This window comes from Rhinatrema bivittatum, chromosome 10, assembly GCF_901001135.1.
Source record: "Rhinatrema bivittatum chromosome 10, aRhiBiv1.1, whole genome shotgun sequence".
Lineage (NCBI taxonomy): Eukaryota > Metazoa > Chordata > Amphibia > Gymnophiona > Rhinatrematidae > Rhinatrema > Rhinatrema bivittatum.
Genome location: NC_042624.1, coordinates 31,910,272 through 31,923,494, shown reverse-complemented (window position 1 = coordinate 31,923,494; position 13,223 = coordinate 31,910,272). Strand labels below are relative to the sequence as shown.

At 42.1% G+C, this 13,223-nt stretch overlaps 1 protein-coding gene across 4 annotated transcripts in view; it reads left to right on the top strand.

The window, feature by feature from the left end:
• The window catches only part of ALG14 (ALG14 UDP-N-acetylglucosaminyltransferase subunit), a 146,302-nt gene that overhangs the window by 69,555 nt on the left and 63,524 nt on the right, over positions 1-13,223 (top strand). The gene's annotated exons all lie outside the window — the stretch shown is intronic.

Sequence of the window (13,223 nt, the reverse complement as noted above, 5' to 3'; positions counted from 1 at the left end):
ATGACATGGTCATCGGTACACATTTTTTGCATCCCACCACTGTTTGCACAGATGGCGGATGATTCCTTTTTGGGACGGACTGTCCTACAGAAGTGCACAAATTCCAAACAAATACAGCCTTCATAGGAACTGTCCGCCATTATTATCATATTGAGCAAATAAATAAATATCTACTCAATACTGAGAGTCCCCAGCTGATAGCACAGCTAATTCAGCTGCTTATCTACGTGAAAAGCGCAAGTTTGCTTACCGTAAATGGTTTTTCCATAGATAGCAGATGAATTAGCCATGCTGACCCACTCGCCTCCCCGGACAGTTCTAGCATACCTACCTTGCTTTGATACCGACTGAGGAGCCTGAGGTAATCCTGTCAGGATACAGGACGGAGGGAGCACCTAGCTAAAAGACTTTGCTAGTCTTAGAGAGCTCCGCCACCTAGTGGCACGGAGGACGTACCCATACAGCATGGCTAATTCATCTGCTATCTACGGAAAACACCATTTATGGTAAGCAAACTTGCTCTTATTTGATGGCGATTGGTTCAGCAAGAAGAATTTCAGAGCTTCAGGTGTTGTCATGTAGAGACCCCTTTCTTCAGTTTATGGAGAATGGGTTGTCCTTGCAAAAGGTGCCCTCATTTTTGCCAAAGGTTGGATAAAGATGAACCGGTAGATATAGTATACTTGGATTTTCAGAAGGCGTTTGACAAAGTTCCTCATGAGAGGCTTCTAGGAAAAGTAAAAAGTCATGGGATAGGTGGCAATGTCCTTTCTTGGATTGCAAACTGGTTAAAAGACAGGAAACAGAGAGTAGGATTAAATGGACAATTTTCTCAGTGGAAGGGAGTGGAGAGTGGAGTGCCTCAGGGATCTGTATTGGGACCCTTACTTTTCAATATATTTATAAATGATCTGGAAAGAAATACGACAAGTGAGATAATCAAATTTGCAGATGACACAAAATTGTTCAGAGTAGTTAAATCACAAGCAGATTGTGATAAATTGCAGGAAGACCTTGTGAGACTGGAAAATTGGGCATCCAAATGGCAGATGAAATTTAATGTGGATAAGTGCAAGGTGATGCATATAGGGAAAAATAACCCATGCTATAATTACACAATGTTGGGTTCCATATTAGGTGCTACAACCCAAGAAAGAGATCTAGGTGTCTTAGTGGATAACACATTGAAATCGTCGGTTCAGTGTGCTGCAGCAGTCAAAAAAGCAAACAGAATGTTGGGAATTATTAGAAAGGGAATGGTGAATAAAATGGAAAATGTCATAATGCCTCTGTATCGCTCCATGGTGAGACCGCACCTTGAATACTGTGTACAATTCTGGTCGCCGCATCTCAAAGATATAATTGCGATGGAGAAGGTACAGAGAAGGGCTACCAAAATGATAAGGGGAATGGAACAGCTCCCCTATGAGGAAAGACTAAAGAGGTTAGGACTTTTCAGCTTGGAGAAGAGAAGACTGAGGGGGGATATGATAGAGATGTTTAAAATCATGAGAGGTCTAGAACGGGTAGATGTGAATCGGTTATTTACTCTTTCGGAGAGTAGAAAGACTAGCGGGCACTCCATGAAGATAGCATGGGGCACATTTAAAACTAATCGTAGAAAGTTCTTTTTTACTCAACACACAATTAAACTTTGGAATTTGTTGCCAGAGGATGTGGTTAGTGCAGTTAGTATAGCTGTGTTTAAAAAAGGATTGGATAAGTTCTTGGAGGAGAAGTCCATTACCTGCTATTAAGTTCACTTAGAGAATAGCCACTGCCATTAGCAATGGTAACATGGAATAGTTTTTGGGTACTTGCCAGGTTCTTATGGCCTGGATTGGCCACTGTTGGAAACAGGATGCTGGGCTTGATGGACCCTTGGTCTGACCCAGTATGGCATTTTCTTATGTTCTTATCTTAGTCAAACAGTGGAACTTCCCACTTTTACAATATTTTGGATTCATCTTTGATGCATGCAAATGAACTTCGTGTGTTGGATATGTGGCAGGATTGTTTAGGTACAGTATCTCTTGGTGACTAATAGTTTCTAGATATCAGATCATATATTTGTGCTTTGGAATGGGCCAAGAAAGGGGTGCAAGGCGTCTGAGGCTACTATTTATTGCGAGATGGCTGAAGGGCACGATTAGCTTGGCATATATTTGTAAAGGCTGTCCTGTGCCAGAGGATCTAAGGGCTCACTCGACTCTGGTGCAGGCAGCCTCTTCGGCTGAATGTCAACTGATTTCTCCACAAGAAATATGTAGGGCAGTTATTTGGAAATTGTTACACACGTTCTCCTGTCATTCCTGGATGAATGTCCGAGTTCAGATTCGGTGGGATTTGGAGAGACTGTGTGTTTCGACCAGGGTTATTACATTCCTGTCTAGTATAGGGGAACTTGGGTACATCCCAGGAGTTTGGATTAATCTGGGTTATGAACATGAAAGGAAAATTGTTTCTTGCCTGCTAATTTTTGTTCCTGAAATATCACAGATCAGTTCAGAATCCCACCCATTCAGTAAAGCCCACTCGTAATGGCTGTTTGCTTGGATACATAATGTTCTGCTTAATTTTGTTGGAATGAGTTTTCCATAGGGGCTCCGCCTCCCTTCTGCTCATTGAGTGGGGTTGAGGGTCTTGGTTATTGTTATAGTTTATTCTCATCTTGGTTTGGGTACAGGTCATACTGAGGGACTGCAGGTGGCACACTAGGCTAAGTAGCAGTGTCAGTAAAGCTTTTCTTTTCTGTCTCCATCTGCTGGCAGGGAGGCAAAATCCAGGAGTCTGGACTGATCTGTGGTATTCCAGGAACCAAAATAAGCAGGTAAGAACCAATTTTGCTTTATTCCCCAGTTTCACTTGGGAAAACTGAATTACAGGGAGGCAGAAAAAAGACACTGAGAAAAGCAGTGTCAGAGCTTGATTTCAGGGCCTGGCATCCCTTGCTTCCAGTTCTAAACCCCTCTCACTAGAATACGCTTTCTGCTGCTCTTTGCTCAGTTGTTAATAGTAGAAAAACAAAAATGTAAAAATCAATGGGAGGAGGTTTTAGAGAGTTTTTGTGGTGGGAAGAATGGTGTCTCTGAAAGTGTTTTAGCTGGAAGAGGCAGAGATGGAAGAAGGCTGCTTCTGCCTATGAAGAAGTGAAATCTCTGCAAGAGCAGGATGCTCAGTTTTGGGGTGCTGGCAGCATGCAATTTCATCTTTGGTGGCTATAGTCAGGAGGAAGAGTCTATGGGAGAATCTCTCATGATGTGCTGTGAATAAATTAATTGCCAGAAATGCTCTTCCAGCAAGGGAAGCTTTTCTTGGAGCAGTCTGACTGGCTAAATAATTTGCGAGAGGTATTGGAGGTATGGCCTATGAGAGGTTAGCGGTGCTCACAGATACAGAATAGCCTCTTATTCCTGAACAGCCTACCAAACTCCTTCTAGGATGCCTTTTATTGGTGTAATGTAACTGGCACGCGAGCTTTTAAGACCACATTGGAGCCTCCCTCAGCTGTCAGATCATTTAATGTGCTTCCGCAGCTTTTGATGATTCTTGTCCTGAGCCAGTACGAAAGGCCTCAGATTTCCAAGACCAATACAACTGCTAGAACCCTGCCTGGCCAAATAGGATGTCGGGCTTCAGTCCAGATGTTGTGAACCAGAAAGCCTGGCTAGTGTCCTGCATCACCCTGTATTCTGTGAAATTTTCATTAATGCCTCAATTAACTGCTGCTTTTTGATGTTAATGCTGAATTAAGGGCTCTTTGTATACATCTTTATAGATGTGCCAAAGCTTTTGTCAAGGGATTTAGTTTTGCTGATAGCTATTGGCTGGCACCAGAATAGCTGGTGTCTAATATCACTTCATAGTGCTGGCTGCGGCAAGGTGCAGAACGTGTTTCTCTTTGCCCATTGCTGCTGTCAAGGAAATTTATTCTAGAGAATTTATTTACAAAGTAGAATAGTCTGAGAGTTAAAAAGCACAGTTCATCTTGTCACAAGAATATTCTGCATGTGCGTAACATGCCTGTGTAACAGTAGACCCCTGAAATCAGTTTTAAGGAAAATATATTTTAAATACCTAATGCTGTTTTTGTTTTGGATTTTATTTTTAAATATTCCTCCTTTTTACTTTCCTTTGTGGGTTTGAGTTATTGGATGTTCTTGTCGTTATTTCTCTGTTTCGTTCATGTACATGTCATGCTGGCCAGAATACATCCAAGTCCGTGAGAGCTGGTCATCTCCCTTGCGAACACCCAACCACAAGTACTAGCGATTACACCTTGGGGCCAGTCCATTAAGCTGCACTGAAATAGGCTGAGAAACCCTGTGTTAAACACCCAGAGTATTAAAAGGATGTTAATGTTATAAAGGCCGGCCGTGGCAAGCCGCGAACGGCACTTACCGCCATCCCCAGGGGCCGGTCGGACCGCCGGCACTAGGCTGCTCATCGGGGCTCCTCAGCGGCTGTTTTCGCTGCCGATTCAAGATGGCCGCGCTCTCTCTCCCCGCGCGGTTTAGCTCCGCCCCCTGACTTCAGCTAGGGCCGCGCGGGCGGCTCTGGCCCTAAATTTAAAGGAACACTCACAGGAAGTGAGTTGGTTCCTTCCTGCGGATCCCTATTGGCTGGGGACTATTTAAGCAAGGTCTGGACCTCCAGACCTTGCCTTGTCTTCTTGGCTCCTGCGTTGTTCTGTTCCTGGTTCCTGTTTGTCTTCTCAGTTTGATTCCTGGTCCGGCTGACGTTCCCTCTGGTTCTTCGATTCCTGGCTTGGCGACGTACCTTCTCTGGCTCTTGACCCCTGGACTGGCTGCGGACCTCTCTGGCTTTCGACCCTTGGACTGGCTGCGGACCTCTCTGGCTTTCGACCCTTGGACTGGCTGCGGACTTCTCTGGCTCTTGACCACTGGACTGGCTGCGGATCTCTCTGGCTCACGACTTCTGGATTGGACTTCTTCAAGAGATCCGCGGGGTTTGTTCCTCGACCTGCTGGAGGCGCCAGCATCTGGATTACACGACCAGCAGGAGGCGCCTGCGTCCAGATCTTCTTCTTTTCCATCTGCAACCCCGAGGATCAGCCTCGCCTACCGACGGTGGTCTAATCGATCATCATCGAACCAAGGGTCCACCACTCTGATAACAACAGTTAAGCAGATGTTGACGCCTGTATTATGGGTGGTGATAATGCATTGGCATTACTTTGCTGGGAACACAAGCTTCAACCTGCGACAGAATGAATACCTCCACTGGGGCCACTCATCTCCACTAAATACAGTATTGCTGTGCACCCCCCTGTCCAGCATTGACATCTGTTCCCTAGTGCAGAATTGGCTCCCGCAGTCAGCGGATACTATTTTGATGCCAAGGGCCCAGCACAGAGGAATTTTCCTTTCTGTCCCCACCATACATTCTGGATCACTCTGAGGGGATAAGTTAGGATGGGGGATTGGCTTTATGCGGGCCAATGCTGTACTTAGGGTGGGAGGGGACCCATTGAACTGGGAGGGATTGCAATGCTGGAGTAGGTGGGAGCCTTTAACCGTGAAGGGGCTGGTAGTGCTGCACTTTGGATGTGAGGGACCCAGCCCACGTGGGAGCCTTTATTCTGCCTAAGGGGGCTTGAGTGTTTTGAGGCATTTTGATCTACCTCAGGCCTTGCATTATCCCCGAGAGCTATACATAAGCTCACATCAACATTAACACGGATTAGTGTTAACGTGTAGTGAGCCCTGTGTGTTAGCATTGTTACCCTTAATGTACTTTAGAACATTCACCTCTTAGTTTTGCATCTTTGCCAAAACCAGTGGAAACCTATATAGAAAAGTTTGACTATGTACTGTACTTTTACTAGTGAAAAACACATTTTAACTTATCAAGCATCCTAAAACGTGGGAAAATATCCCTTTTATCTTATGAAGAGTTGATTATATTACTACAACGGATTCCTCATCCTTCTTCCTGGCCATGGGGAATTCGGAAGTAACAAGGCTCCACCCTGTCTTTTGAATGGGCCACCAGCTGTTCCAGAATGCCAGCTCGATATTGTCCTTCCTTCCCTGTCTGACTGCTGCTGAGGCCAAAGCTTTTCAATCAACTTGACTCTCATTCTGCTGCATCGAACATATTTATTGTGGGATCCAATGGAAAACATTCTGGCTGTCAGGTTTTCTGCTCAGCATAGGGTTGTTGCAACTCTCGCCTTCTGCAAGTTTGCTCCTTTTGTGTAATGAGTGGCTGTCATTGTCAGAATCACGGACCCAGGACTTTTACTCCTCTCCATATTTGCATCTTAGGAAGTACAGGTGCATGAACATTATTTTAAGTAGCACTAGAGATTTATGATAGCAAACAATTAAAAAAAATCTGCTGAAATAATTTATAATATACCTGATTACTAAGCTTCCAGTATTTGGACTTAACCCTTGGCATGCAAGTCCTTCAGTGGCCGTGTTGGATCAGAAGCTATGTAAACCCAAAGGGATTCTCCAGTGAACGTCAGCTTTGCACATCCCTTGCTTCTTGCTATCTACAATTCCTGCAGGTGCAATATTGTTGTCAGTCAGCCTCAGTGTTGTGTTTGGCAGTACACAGGACAGGCCTGCAGACTGACGCTCTTACCTCCAGCTCCAAGCCCGATGTGTCTCCTGCAGACACCGGGCTCGGCCCCCAGATGAACACGTGGAAGGCTACTGACGCCGACACAGCTCCTGTTCCAGTAGCATGACAGGCCACAGCACTTTAGCTGCCTCTGACATCACTGATGCCCCAGGCCCCCTTAAGGTGCATGCCCAACCTTGTGTCTCTTAAAGGGCCTGCTGCGGGAAATGACCAGCAGCGCCCGAAGATGATCTCACAACCTTGGGCCTATAAAAGGTCACTTCAGCACTTGCTGCTTGCCTTGGCAATAGGTACAGTGTATTGCTTCAGTTGCTCCTGGTCTTCATCCTGCGCTCCTGGTGGGGAGCTACAGAGCTCCTCCCTGCAGGCTGTACCAACCCCACCTCGATGTAAGGGTTCATGCCCGCAACACTTAGGAGTATGTTGCCAGCAAAAGGCACTGAGACTTGTAACAACTGTTTTCTGAATGAAGAAATCATTTCAAAGATTTATAAAATCTTTTGACAAACCTGTTAATATTTGAGTGGTGGGGGTGAGGGTACAGAGGAAGAGAGAGACGTGCCTGTTTTCTTATTCAGAGTTTTATTTTACATAAGGAATATAAAGCACGTGTTATTTGTTAATCGGTTCTCATTCTAATATTAGTGCATTTGTAGTGGTAAGGGTTAGCTAATTGAGAAGAGAAGATTTCTGAAGGTATCATACACTTTCAGCTTTTGTGCAGCTTCTGACAACTTTTATTGGCCCAATACACAAATTATCCACAGATGACATTATATATAATTTTCTGAGACTACATAGATTCTTTCTTCAGATGTGATCCTAGTTATACATTTTAGAAATTGACAGATATGCTAGAACTCATTTTTAATTTACAGTGACCTTCATATAGTGCCGCAAAACAGCTTCTGGCTTTTTTGTGTGTTAAGCCCTGAGAAAGCACTAGGGCTTTATAATCATGAGGCCACTTAAAGAGGCAAAATTCATTGATTCTTCAAAACGAAGTTATCAAATGCACTTATCTGAAAGGAGTCCTCATAAACTTTTCTTTACGTTCCGTAGTCAATCCGACACTGCAGTGTTTCGGAGCAGTAACTCCTTCTTCAGGGTGACTCGGCGTCTGTGTGTATGGACAGTGGTGAACTAATCTGTGCAAAAAGATATAGAATGTCCTTTAACTATTATTACAAAGTCTTTGAAGATGGCTAATAAAAATGGAAAGAACACCTACTTGTTTCTGAGTAGTGCAGGTCAGTTAACTACTATACATCTAAAAAAGATTCTCTTAGTAGTACGGTCAGCTAACGCTAGACATCTGTTGCAATGTAAGTAAATTAAATTATTACAGGACTGTATATTATATCTAATATCATGATGAATCCAGAGGGACCGGAACTCTGGATTCGCTGTACTTACGTTCTCGGTGCTGTGAGCTACCTGCCGTGGCTGGGGTAATGTGCCCTTAACTGACAAGTGGCCACTCTCTGGACGCCATTTTTAAAGGGAATTCCATCGATGGACAAGATTGACAGCCGGAAGTGATGTCAAGTGCTGCGTCACCAATTTCGGTATATGGCAGGTTACGTGGAAGACATTCTAAAGTAAACAATGAACCAGGGAACCCCATATTCGTTATATCAACGAGAACCAATCAGTTTAATCATTTAGACCTGATGGTTCAATGGAACGGAGACGATGGGTCCATAGATTTTCTTTAAAATTAAGAATAGATCCTCTATCTCCTCCTCGCCAAGAGGGAAGAATGTGTTCCAAAATTATCCACGTGAAATCTTCAAAAATATGTCCTGTATTGATACAATGTTGTACAGTGGGCACCTTGATATCTGTTATTAATGTGACTTCTATGTTCTATAAGCAGAGTGCGAATTTTGCGTTTAGTGTGACCTATGTACATTTTCAAACATGGACATTGAAGAGTGTAGATAACATAATCTTTGTTGCAATTTACATCACATTTCAAATCGATGTTAATGCCACTATTTGGGCCTTGCCATTGAGTGCCTCTATGTGCTTGTGCACAAAAGGAACATTTGCCACATGTACTTTTTCCTTCTGTGACGCTGGGTCTTCTATCTGTAGGTGCTGCCTTGACTACATATTGTTTAATATTTGGACCTCTGGAGTAAGCAAACATCGGTGGGTTTCGAAAAATGGAGTGTGGACTGAGAAACATGCCAGTATCACTTGCCTGATTTGTTGGGTTAATTAAGAATGTTGTAAAACACAAATTAAATCAGGAGCTGAAATCCTTTCTTTATACTGTAATAATAGCTCTCTGTTGGAGAATGTTGCTCTTTTATATGCACGATGGATCACCCAGTTAGGATAACCTCTTTCCTGAAAACATTCTTTTAGTAACAATGCTTGATCATGAAACTCCTTGTTGTTCAAGCAAATCCTTTGAATTAAAAAAAATTGGCCCACAGGTAGGCCTTCTTTGAATCGCCGCAGGTGATGACTTTCAAGACGGAGGAGATTATTTCTGTCAGAGAGTAGTTTGTTTGCCATTTATGTTTTTCTGAATTTGAATGTCGAGAAATGATAAACAATCTCGATGATATGTGGGAGTGAATCTCAAATGTGGATTAGATTGATTCAACCACGAGTGAAAGGATTTAAGCTGTTCTTCTGTGTCTGTCCATATAAAAAATACGTCATCTATATACTGTGACAACTGGGTGACATGTTGAAAATATGAGGACGTGTACACTACGTTTTCTTCAAATTTAGTTATAAAGAGATTGGCCACATCAGGGGCTACTGGGGACCCCATGGCTACTCCGTGAACCTGTGGGTAATATTTTTGTTTGAATGAAAAGAAAAATTATTGAACAAGATTGTTTCTGTAAGTTCGATTAAAAAAATCTGAAGTGATTCTATGTGGTCTGTCTCTTTGAAATAAAATTTCTTTGACTAAGTTTAAGGCCTCCATTTGAGGTACATTGGTGTATAATGCCTCTATATCTAAACTGACTAAGAATGACTCCTCTGTTATAGAATCTAGACGTACGAGTTTCTTAAGCATATCTGATGTATCTTATATATAGGATTTGGCCTTCCATACAGCTGATTGGAGGACCAGATTGACGAACTTTGCTAGAGGTTCAAGAATGGACCCGTTAGCAGAAACTATGGGTCTACATGGGGGATTCAATAATGTTTTGTGAATTTTGGGGACCCCATAGATGACTGGAGTGCGCAGATAAGCAACATTTAAATAATTGTACTCTCTAGTGGTTAAGTAACCATCTTTTAGTGCCTGTTGTAAAAGTTGTTGTATCTTAATTTTCAGCGTAGGAGTGTGGTCTGATTAAAGTAATTTATAATAAGTATGATCACCTAATTGACGAAGAATCTCAGGATGATAATCTGTGAAATTCAAAATAACAACCGCTCCTCCCTTATCTGCCGGCTTTATGATGATGTTTCTATTATTGGCCAATGTTGATAAAGCGCAATTTTCTCCTGTGGACAAATTGAAGTAGGTGTGATGTTTACTTTCTTCAGTTTTGGCAATATCTTGAAGAACTAAAGTTTGATAGACTTTAATCTGTTCATCGACTGCTCCTGGAGGGATCCATTGTGATTTAATTTTTACAAGTGACGTGTCTGATATAATGTCTGGAGAATTTGCAAAATGGAGTTTGATCATTAGGAGACAAAAAAATCTATATAAAGCAATCCGACATGAAAATGGATTGTGACGATTAGTGGGGACGAATGATAGTCCTCTATTTAATATTTGTTCCTCCTCTGGACTTAAAACATGATTTGACAGGTTAATCACCGATGACTGCTTTGGGACTGAGACCGTGTGAACGGTTTGTGCCACTGGATGTCGTCTTCGTGTGTCTGTGGTTGGGGAAACTGTGTGCCAATACTCGGACCCTGGTTCATTTTTTACTTTAGAATGTCTTCCACATAACCTGCTTTATACCGAAATTGGTGACACAGCACTTGACATCACTTCCGGCTGTCAATCTTGTCAGTCGGTGGAATTCCCTTTAAAAATGGCATCCAGAGAGCGGCCGCTTGTCAGTTAAGGGCACAATACCCCAGCCACGGCAGGTAGCTCACAGTACCGAGAATGTAAGTACAGCGAATCCAGAGTTCCGGGCCCTCTCGATTCATCATGATACTAGATATAATATACAGTTTTATGAATTACAGTTCTGTAATAATTTAATTTACTTACATTGCAGCAACAGATGTCTAACTGACCTGCACTACTCAGAAACAAGTAGGTGTTCTTTCCATTTCTATTAGCCATCTTCAAAGACTTTGTAATAGTAGTTAAAGGACATTCTATATCTTTTTGTACAGATTAGTCCACCACTATCCATACTCACAGACGCCGTGTCACCCTGAAGAAGGAGTTACTGCTCCGAAACATTGCAGTGTCGGATTGACTATGGAATGTAAAGAAAAGTTTATGTGGACTCCTTTTAGATAAGTGCATTTGATAAGTTCGTTTTGAAGAATCAATGAATTTTGCATCTTTAAGTGGCCTCATGATTATAAAGCCCTAGTGCTTTCTCAAGGCTTATCAAACAAAGCCAGAAGCTGTTTTGCGGCGCTATATGAAGGTCACTATAAATTAGATAAGTCCTTTTTCATAGCAAGTTTAATTTATGCACAGTTTGCTTGTTCATGCTATGCTTTGGGTGTTGATTCAATAGCACTCATTTTTAGGCATTCTTTTTGCCTTGTCAAGGTCATGTCTATCTGTCTGTCTGTCTTTGACCCCCTTGTGTTGCAGTACTCTGGGACCAGATGTATTGGGGTTACTGTGTTGGGGGACAGTGACTGCCAGTTCCTGGAGCCTGCAGATGGATGCATGTGTTGGCCAACCTAGGGAGACCAAACACCAGAAGGTGCAGTGCTGGGGGTAACTGAACGCCGGCACCTAGAGCTCTGGAGCCTATGGTTGGGCACACGCATCAGCTGATCAGGGGAGACCAATTACCAGAGGGCACTGTGCCAGGGGAAACTGTGCCAATACCGGACCTATGGAGCTGGCAGTCAGCCACACAGCACAGGGCACATAATGTTCAAGATGCAGGAGTGGGAGAAGACAATACCAGCTTTTCTACCAAGGAAAACACTGATTTCATCTCTACATCCTCGGAGTGTATAGCATTTGCAACTTGTTCTAGATGGCCTGAACTTTTTATTTGTGCATTTTTAAATATACATCAAGAAATATTTCTTGTTTGAATTTTATTTTATTTATTTATTTTTAATTTTTATATACCGGAATTCCTGTATACAATACAAATCAGTCCGGTTTACATGGAACGAAAAGATAGCCCTGGTCTGGGAAGTCAGATCAGGGTTTTTTTACAAAGAACATTGAACAATAACATATAATACATTCATAATACAAAGAACATTGAACAATAACAATAAATCCTTAAATATTTTCGTAATTTAATTAAAATTAGGCCAATGGCATGTAAGAAAAGTAAGAAGAAGTAAGAAGTAAGAAGAAGTAAGAAAATGGAAATCTCATATACCAAAGACAGCAAAAAAAAAAAAAAAACAAAACCCCCCCCAAAAAACAATCCAAAGCTTCCATTACTGAAGTCCACCACAAGAGGGGAAGGACTAAAAACAGTGGAAAAAATATACAAATAGAGAGCCAGCACTAGGAAAGACTTTGTATATCAACAAAAGGAGGGAGCTTGTAGCTGATCCAACAGGATGCTGATCTCTCAGAGAAAAGGAGAGTTGTGAGGGTTCAAAAAACAAATTTTGTTTGTTTAAATCTAATCACACATCTTTCTAGAAACTTCAGAAGAAGCATTGCCCCAATCTGATTCACTCTCCGTCATAATAATAGAAGTGGCTTCCTCTCTTGTATACTTTTTGCTACATCAGGAAAAATTTTGGCTATCAATTTCTGAAACAAATCATCTCGATTACTAAAATATGATCACAATACCTGGTCCTGATCACTTTCCAAGACAAAGTTCACAATCACTGTGGCTGGACTTTCATAAAATCCTCCAGAGCTTTCTAAAAAAAAAAAAAAAAAAGTTGTGAGATCAAAATTACCAAATGATATGGAAGAAAATTCTCCCCTGTTCTGTTTAGACTCTCTCCCAGGCTCCTTTATTAATGATGGCATGGAGTCTGGAGAAAAATTTAAGTATCTCCAGTAGATAACTCTTAAACATTTCCTGTGCTGAGATTTTTCCAGATTTGGGAAAATTAATCAAGTGAAGTTTCCTCCATTTCATAATGTTCTCTAATATGTTGATATGTAGAAACATTTTTCATAAGAACATTATTTTCCCGCTGAACGCTCTCTGCAGCAACCAGTCTCAGCACAGTCTCAATTCCCTCAATCTTCTGGACCAAAGAGACATACTGTTAGAAAATTGGGCCAATTGCCCTGAAATCAACTTACCACACACACACTATAATAGCACACTAAACAGCCTCCAAAATAAAACCTCCAGCTTAGGAAGTGAAAAGGTCCATTGTGCTGAATCATTCTGTGAGATGGTTCTAATGGGATCCTACATCTACTGCACTCCCAGGCATATTGACAAAAGCTGTCCCATACTGCTGAAGCTACCCAG